Raw genomic sequence first — 9257 nt, forward strand, 5'->3', positions numbered from 1 at the left:
CTGCACCCCAAGCATGCACAGCTTGGCTCTTGGGTGGGAGTGTGGCGTTGTTTCGGGTGTTGCTTGGATTATGGCTGGCCTATGGCCCTTAGTCATGGTTCAAGCCATACCTTAGGATGTTGGGAAGAGGCTCTGGTCGGTGGTTCAAGTCCCAATGACCATTAGCCTTGTAATCGAAGCGAAGCAAGCACAGCTGCTGCCGCTGGAATGTTACAGCAGCTTTGCTGCGGTTCAGAGGTCACGTACGAGTTCTTGGTTTGCTTTTAGCCTATGGCCTTGGATTGGATAGTACGTTATTGAGTTAGGAAGGTCATGTTTTTGGCCGTTTGTGATTTGGTTAAGTTTAGAGGTCGTACGAGTATTTACGGTGCGATGTGCCAAAGTGACTCTCGAAAGAGCGTTTCACGATTTTGGCCTCCATTCACCAAATTTCGAGTTTTACTATTCTTAGGAGCATTATTTCATCATGTTAGGCGTATCTTTACCATGACTAAACAATGGTTCGATGTTGGTTCGGGTTGGTACGGAGTCATGGTTAGAAGTTAAGTTGTTGGTCTAGTTGGCCCCGTTTTTGGGGTTCCATTACGAAGTTATTCTCAAGTTAAGTTTATTTACATGTTTCTCATGTTATAATTAGGTCACAGCGAGCCTGGGAACGATCCAAATCAATTGATAAAATAATGCAGGAATTTAATTATATTACGTGCATAAAAATATAAAATGTTTATTTTGAGATATATGCGATATGTCTTGTGGCCACCTCATGCTTATGGGATTTCAGCTTATGGGATTATTACTTCACCCAGTGACTCACGACCGGTTCATGTTCATGTATGGGTACGGATATCCAGTCCAAGGGCTGTGATGATCTCTACTGCCCAGTATACTGTGGTTTAGTCTGATCAGACGACTCATGTTATGTTATGTTATGGGCCACTTGCGTAGAACATTATCTCAACAGAAAAATTATGATATGCTATTTTATGACAGGGCTCTATCGAGCAAACATTTTACGTACGATTTTTCAGATATGCACGTATTTATAATTATTCATGACACGATTTTCACGTTACGTTTTACGATACGATATTTTTACGTTACACCGAATTTTTATGATATATTTACTTTTTATCCATGATATATGCATGTTGAGTCCTTAGACTCACTAGACTTGATTGTTGTAGGTACTGATGAGGTCGGGACCGAGGGCGGGGACCAGTGAGCTAGCTTGGGTCGGCAGTAGTAGGAATCCGAGGACCTCATGTTTCAGTTTATTTATTATTTTATGCTCAAACTTATTTTGTTACGATGAATTATTTTAAGTTGTTGTTTTGAAAAACAATATTTACTTCCGCTGCTACTTTAAACATTTAAACTTTTCATCGGTTTATTTTATGAATGAGGCAAGTTATTTAGTTTTTTAAAAAAAATTAAATAATTCCGCAAATTTACAAATACGAAATACGGGCCTCTGCATAAGTATTCATTTACTTCAACAAAAAATATCAATTGGAGAAAAAAAAACCCTTTTTTTTCTTAAAAAATAAGTGAAAAATGTTTTTTTGAAGGTAGCTATTACCTTCTTCAGGTCAACTTTGTGGGGGGAAAAACCCTTTGTTTTCATTTCCATGCCTTTACCTTCAATGAAACCTTGGACAAAAGGGCATCTTGCAAGGCTGGCCATCGGCATCATAAATTTGTTAAAGTGACAAAGGAACTATGACACAGTGCTTGCCATCTAGAATAACATTTATGCTGGTCATGATCCTTCCAAGTTCAGCTCCTTCTACCACCGTCGTCTCACCCATCCAAAATCCGTCGCTGCTCCATCTGCTATCCCATCAGACGCCGCCCAAGCTGCAACCGCGAGCCACTCGCCGCGACCCTCCATTGTCGTGTGTTTGCCCTGGTATCGTCTTTCCAATCACTTTGCTGGTTTATTTTTTTCACAATTAATCAGATGGATTTCGCTAATCTCGCTTTCTGTCAGGTTCTTTAGCCGTTTCCCAGAAAATCTGTTTTCCTCTTGAATCCTTGTGCGTTTTGCTGGTATGGCACAGTAGGTGGACGAAGTTTGAAGTTTTAATGGGGAAAATAGCAGTCTTGATTCATTTGCTCTGTTTTTGCTAGTATTTTTGCAGTTTATATTGGTGCCCAGAATCTTGTTGTCCCCATAAAGAGCAACACCCCAATCTATTCGTGGGGTCAATTTGGTTAATTGGTTCTGAAAACCTTTTGTCATTAGGTTCATGATCGTCGTGCATTTATTTACTTTGCTTACTCTTGGGATTGATTTGCTTATCTTTATTATTGGGTAGTTGGAATGGAAAAGATCGAGCTGCTTGATATGTTCTTCTAATTCCATCTGTTATAAAGGAATTTATTTTTGTGACACTTCTAGTTCTAGAGGAAAGGGCAGTTTTAAGTCAATTCTCATGATGTTCACTTTCATCGATATACCAAGCACATCCATTTCCAATTGATTGATCACAGCCTCACCACCAGGAGCTGTTAGCAAATCAAAGTGTTGGTTTGACCCTATTATTGAATTTGCTAATTTCTTGGCCAGTAAAAGTCATAGACCACTTTCTCTCAGCATCATTCCCAAAAATTATATTCTCTTCATTGCTTCTGGAATCACGTTTGTCTTAGTCCATTCCAGAATTTGATTTTCATGAGCTGTAATATTCTTCAATCTTTAGAGTGTTTTATTTTTAAGTAATTTCCAATTGTTCTGTTGTGCACCCACTTGTCAAACTTTTTAAGCTGAGTCTGGACTCTATTTTATACCTTGCATTGAAAAGTTGATACCAATTTGAACTAGTGACAATGACTTAATTTATTAGGGAAGAAATTGTGGTTGTGGGAATGGGAATGGGAATGGGAAAGGCAGCTTAATTTTTTTATTATTATTATTATTTTGGTTAATTTAATTTAAGACGGGATGGAGTGCCTTGCTTGTTTAAAAAGCCATGGGTCATGACTAGCTAGTCGATCAACTCCATGTTAATAATTATTTTACTACGGTGATTAATTATCAATTCTTAATTAAAAGAAACAGAAAATAATGGAGGAATGCAAAACATGTCAAGCTCTAGACCATACGAACGCCCTTCACCCTATAAAAATGTGTTTTCTTGGAGTGGAAACTTCTGTTAAAATACCAATTTATATATATGAGTGTAGGGGCATTCAATTAATTTATTTCTAATCCACGTTGGAATTATGGGGTTAATAACTATGCTGGATATATATTATGATGTGGTACAGGTTGAGTATATAATTATTCCAGCTATTACCTAGAGGCAGAGTTGCACGCCCTGCAAACTGCAAAGTGCAAACAACACACCTTATCAGGAGCATATGCTTTGATAGTCATGTTATAATCGGCTTATCTTTTCTCCTAATAAGGATGGGGATTTCTGAGATTTAGAAGTTCAATATTGTCATGTGTGGATTTAGGTATTAAATGAGCTGAAGGAGGTTAGAGAATATGGAGAATAAACATTGGATTAAGATATGAAAAGATTATTTTAGTATAATCAAAGGAACTGTGCCATACAATCTATTACCATATATTAAAGGAACTGTGCCATACTACCCCCCCCCCCCCCCCTTAAGTTTTTGTACATCTACCACTACATATGGAGAGAGTATTACAGAAACTACCTTAAACTCTTGGTATTGCATCCCTTTTCGCATTACTACAACATATCTATCACTATATATTAAAGGCAATGGTGTCATACAAATTACCTTGGTCTCTTTCTATGTCAGGCCTCTTTTTCAATAGTAATCCTATAGTATAAAGCTATCTTATTAGATATTAAATAGAGAACATTAAATATCGTTCTTTTACAGTTTGGTATGTCATCAGTGACTATACTAAAGTAGTACTAGATTATAAAATTATATGTCATATATTATTAAACAAAAAACATAATATTTTACCAATAGAATTAATTTTTCGTATATCTATATGAAGTTATGTGCTATCTAGCTGGTATTATGTACTAAACAAGATAAAGGAATACTAATTTAGACTCTTGGTATGCACTATCTCATCATTCAAAAGGTAGAACTTAAATATGTGGCCATAATGGTAATTAGCATCATGCTCAGAGGTTAGAAAAAAGCCAAGAATTTTGTAAGTCAAATGAAGGAAATTGTAATGCTCGAGATTTTATATCATGTTAATCTGCGATTATTTATTTTAAATTGATATGATTATGAAGGACCACTCCGAGACTTGATTTGAGTTGGCATGTGATATTGAATGTGCGAGGACAGAACACCTCGGGCATATGCGTGGCACCGATGCGCGCATATGCATGAGATGGACAGAAGACCTCGCGCATATGCGCGAAGAGTTTGCACGCATATGTGCGAGCATGTGCAGAGAAAATGTGCGGAGATATTAGGTCTCGCGCATATGCGCGGCGATGGTGCGCGCATATGCACGAGCTGCCGAGAAGATAAGTGACGAGACCAGTAGGTCTCGCGTATATCGCAAATTGCAATTGTTCTTCAGAAGTTGGAAAAAGGAAACGAGAAAGCTACGGCCTACGGAAAATCCTTACGCCTTTTTATAGTTTAGATTTTGATTTGCGAAAGACACGTCCATCTGATTTTGAATCTGAGTGCAGTACTGTGATCCTCTCAACAAGAGCTTCATACGAACGTAAGTTTTATTGATTTCTATTATGATTTGAAATTATGATATTGAAGGAATAAGATATGATTCATATATGGTGTTCTTGTGATATTAGACATCGTATAATCGAAACCGAATTAAATAACAGATACTGTATGAAATTGTTATGCTTTTCAAAATGGATTTGATTGAGATTTGATATCAGACTTGTATTGTTATCGATTATGAGTTGTGGGGATTGATATTTGTTGATTTGTATTGCTGGGTATATTGAGATTGTGCAGTTATGCCGTTGAAATAGAATTAGATTGAGTTCTGATTATATCCAGTATTGATTTGAGTGGTATATTGATATTGTACTCCTCGATATTTTAATTGCCATATTGAGTATTGACAGGCTTCGTATTTGAGACTTCAACAGAGCCAGAAACCAACGAACGAAAGGTATAAATCAATGTTAACGGGAGATTAGCTCGAGTTAGACTTGACTTGAGTTTCCCTAAATCACATACTTGTTTGTTATTGTTTTAATACCTTTGTATTATTTGAATGTATATGTCTATTCTATTGATTTATATAATAGCAGAGAATAGAAGATATATTACGAGAACGAGTCATTGGCAGAGGTGCCAAGTCTTGGGCAGAGGTGCCTAGACATTGGATGATTGTATATCTATGTTGCTTAGGAATAGATCGACTTCTATTGATGATATTCGATATATGTGCCAACGTCCGGGAACCGAGATCCCTAGACTAGACTAGATCAGAGTCGAGTCAGAGATATGAGTTTGAGTTACTGTTTTATATCATTTCATGTTTCAGATTGATACATGTTATTGATGATTGTTATGCTTTCTTATATGCTATTATATGATTGCATTTATGCATTGTTTATACTGGGATTATATTCTCACCATAGTTATCCGGCTGTTGTTGTGTTTTGTATGTGTGCATGGCAACAGGTGGGACAGGATCAGGGTCAAGAAGAGGACGAGAGATTATATTTTAGCGTGGAGATCCAGACCCAGAAGTAGAGTTATTTTCATTACTTGATATGTATTGAAAGAATAGTAGTTTTTTATGATATACTATTATACAAGACATGTACTTTAACTTTTGATATGTATATCAGATTGACTATGTTATGTTCCGCATTTTTATAAAAAATAAAAATTTAGACCCAGTTTATTTAATTGATACAAATATTCCCAAGAACGATTAAGAAATGAATTAGCGTCCGGGTCCCCACAGAAATAACATGAATATGTTCTGCACCATTGTACAACAACTAAAAGGAGTCAATATCTCTAGGCTTTCATGTATTAACTATTAAGTGATGCTTTATACTTAGCATAGCTTGCTCGAGTTGGCTTTTTTGTCACGTGCAATAATGTGTAAGAGGTCGTAAATATTTTTTGCATTGTAGTCACGTCCGTAAATTAGTTGCTTACACTTCAAGTATTTATCCTAATGTCACCTGTGATATCCTTTTCATTGTCATGAGGTTGTTATTGTTATTGTCTTATTTCAAGCTATTAAGTATCTGACGTAGTTTGGGATTTGGATATGGCGTGCCTGCATGTTCAAATTTACATGTTCATCTTATAGCATAGAACATTAGATGAATCTGTTCTGCACCATTATACAACAACTCTGTCATCATCATTGTTAATTTGTATATCTTCTTATGCTGCAGGACCAAAACCTTCGGAGTTATATGGAATGTATACATGGAAGATTGATATGTTTTCACAAATAACAAAAAGAGAACTCTGGAGCAATACATTTGAGGTTGGCGGATACAAATGATATGTTCTCTTGTCAAAGTTTCCTTTAGTTTTAATTTTCTATAGCAGTGAAATGGTGAAATTGAAGGTTTCTATGACAATATATACTTTAACCTTGATTGATAGGTATATTTTGATTTAACCTCAAGGCTGTGATGTTTGCAACCATCTATCTTTGTTTCTTTGTGTGGCCAATCATGAGAAGCTTCTTCCTGGTATGGTGATGTTTGTGATCATTTTGTCCACTAAATTAATATGTGGTTTGAAGTTTGTATTATGCGTCGCTTCCATACGACATGAAGGAGTCATTTTGCTGAATTCACTATTGCTGTAGTAAATAAAGATCCTAAAAAATCCAGATTAAGATCTTACACAGAAGCTAAGATCTGTAATTTTATTCTCAATTAAAAAGGTAAACATATGGATTTCTTGGGTTATTTATATTTTTATTTTTAGAATTGGAAAAGTTTTCTATATTTTCTTGCTAGAAATACAACAAACAATATAATATATTTGCTTTATGTTCTATGTTTTTTATTCTTACTTTGGTGTTTATTAATGTTTCCAATAATCAAATTCAAAAATTGACGTTTTCATTTTTTTTCCTAATTTGATATCTTTAAATTTGGTCTTCATCAAAATTTCTTATTGACCATTTTTCCTGATTATGTTTTCAAAGCATTTAAAGGAGAATAATATTTCAAGTTCTCATTCACCATCATTCTCGAGTGACTCTGTAGGCAAAAGTGCTGAGGGTATTGTGTGTACAAAAATGGTCGTTGATGTTCATAAACCACCGATTAATTCTTATCTGTAGCTGATGGATTATGGATATGCTTACATTTTTTAATTTTTCTTGCAGGAAAATGAAATGCAAGAAATAGATATAAGTAAAGTCAAAAATTACGCTAATTTTGGACCTTTATTCATGATTCTGCCTAGCAAATGTCTTTTACATCTTTTGTTTAAAAGAAAAAATTGACATTAATCTTCTGCTTCTCAAACTGTTTGTTTACTAATACTTCTTCACAATTTGCAATAAATTTATCATATTTTGTGTCATGATTTTCTAAATTCTTTAAATAGTTTAACTATTGGGTTTTTAATTCAGTATTTTAGGTGATGCTTTAGCTCGAATTTGATGAAATGACAATACGTTTCTCTTGCAGATATTTGCACATTGAAAAATGGAAGCCAAGAGTTCGGGAGAACATGCACCAAACAACAATGACGTAACAAATAAACAAAGAAGGTCTGTGCAGGTATGCAATTTTTTTATTCATATTTTCAAGTAAATATTTTAATACAGTAGTGGAAATTTATAATAAAAAAATATTTATATTTTCAGAATCAATTACATTCATGATCAGTCAACACAATAAAATAGCATTAATATATATATATTATATATATATAATATATAGTTATATCTTTCATATTTAGACAAAAAAGATGACTTATGAGTAAGATATAGCCTCAAATAGTTGACGACAATGACATGTATGTACATGCAAAAAATATTCATTTAAATTTTCGTTAAATGTATTCCACTATTATTTTCTAATTTTCATAAGCACATTACCTATTGGTTTGTAATTTATGCAGGACATGACAAATTCTAACTCCATCTCTTACATCATTGAAAGGCGACAGATGCTAACGCATAACAATCGTGGAAGAATACATTTTATCACCCAACAACGACGACAATCTTACCTTGCTCGACGTCGATCAAACTACCAAATTAGAAGAATGGATTTGACTTCCTCCATTTCTACTTCAAACCAGCATTGTATAATACATAGTTAAAAAAATATTTACATGGCCTATAAGTGAATTTTTTCATATGAAAAATGTACAACACGCTTACAATATGTACATATTGTTCAATGGCTCAACAAATAAATTGGAGATTGTCCCAACATACTAGACGACAATCAATGAATGAGGATGCAAGGAGCATGGAATTGGCTCTCCGTTGTGCAAATTATCGAAAGTGACAAAATAACGAGAGATCATCAATTCCAGATGAGTCTAATCTTGGTAATAGTAATGTTGTTGCACCAACTACAATGATTCAACAATCAACTCATAACATTAGTGAGAATCGTAAGTATCTTTTACAATATTTGGAATTATATCCACAATGTAATGTTAAACAATATTTTCTTGGTAAAACAATCATTTATTTACTTTGATGTATTATACAAAATATCCCAAAAAATTGTCATATTGATAAAACCATCAATTTCCTATATACATTTAATATTTAATGACTTCAATGAGAGTTCATCAACTAGGTGATCGATTTTTATTTTTATTTTAAATGTCAACATTTTTTGAATAAATATTTAATCATTTAAATGCTTCAAAAGTTGATTTAAAAATTAAATAGGATGCATTGTACATTAATATATTTTGAAACATGTAAAACTAAATTTTAAAACATTGTATATTTTTTAATGTCTTATTTCGTAGTTTTGTACAACAAAATTTAATTTATTTAAAATAATTATTCATATTTTTTCAAAAATTCATATAAATAAGAAACATATTATTTCAAAATATGGTATATTTTTTTAACGTAAGATATGAAATATATGATTTTTTTTATTAGAACTTATATGCATTTCATAATTTCAATTAACATATAGGAGAAAAAAGAAGTATTTTGAAATTTTTGCACTACAGTATACATCATCATATATTTGGAAAATGAATTACTTTTAAAAACAAAGTTTACAAATAGATTATGTAACGTACCATACTTTACACTACTTAAAATTTGTAGAAAAATAAAAAATTTCTTAAATATA

The 9257-nt window shown here is 33.4% G+C and overlaps 1 long non-coding RNA gene across 3 annotated transcripts; it reads left to right on the forward strand.

Annotated features, from left to right (window-relative positions):
• Nucleotides 1–1782: 1782 nt before the first annotated feature.
• LOC140833908 (uncharacterized) lies at nucleotides 1783–8539 on the forward strand. Of its 3 annotated transcripts, none has more exons than XR_012118603.1 (5): nucleotides 1783–5098; nucleotides 5617–5684; nucleotides 6351–6445; nucleotides 7611–7703; nucleotides 8047–8539. It is a non-coding gene; the product is annotated as an uncharacterized lncRNA (long non-coding RNA). The 3 variants fall into 3 exon arrangements; XR_012118604.1 differs by having other exon boundaries at nucleotides 7611–7693; XR_012118605.1 differs by lacking the exons at nucleotides 7611–7703; nucleotides 8047–8539 and adding an exon at nucleotides 6568–7576.
• Nucleotides 8540–9257: the final 718 nt, after the last annotated feature.

Source organism: Primulina eburnea, chromosome 6 (genome assembly GCF_022965805.1).
Source record: "Primulina eburnea isolate SZY01 chromosome 6, ASM2296580v1, whole genome shotgun sequence".
Lineage (NCBI taxonomy): Eukaryota > Viridiplantae > Streptophyta > Magnoliopsida > Lamiales > Gesneriaceae > Primulina > Primulina eburnea.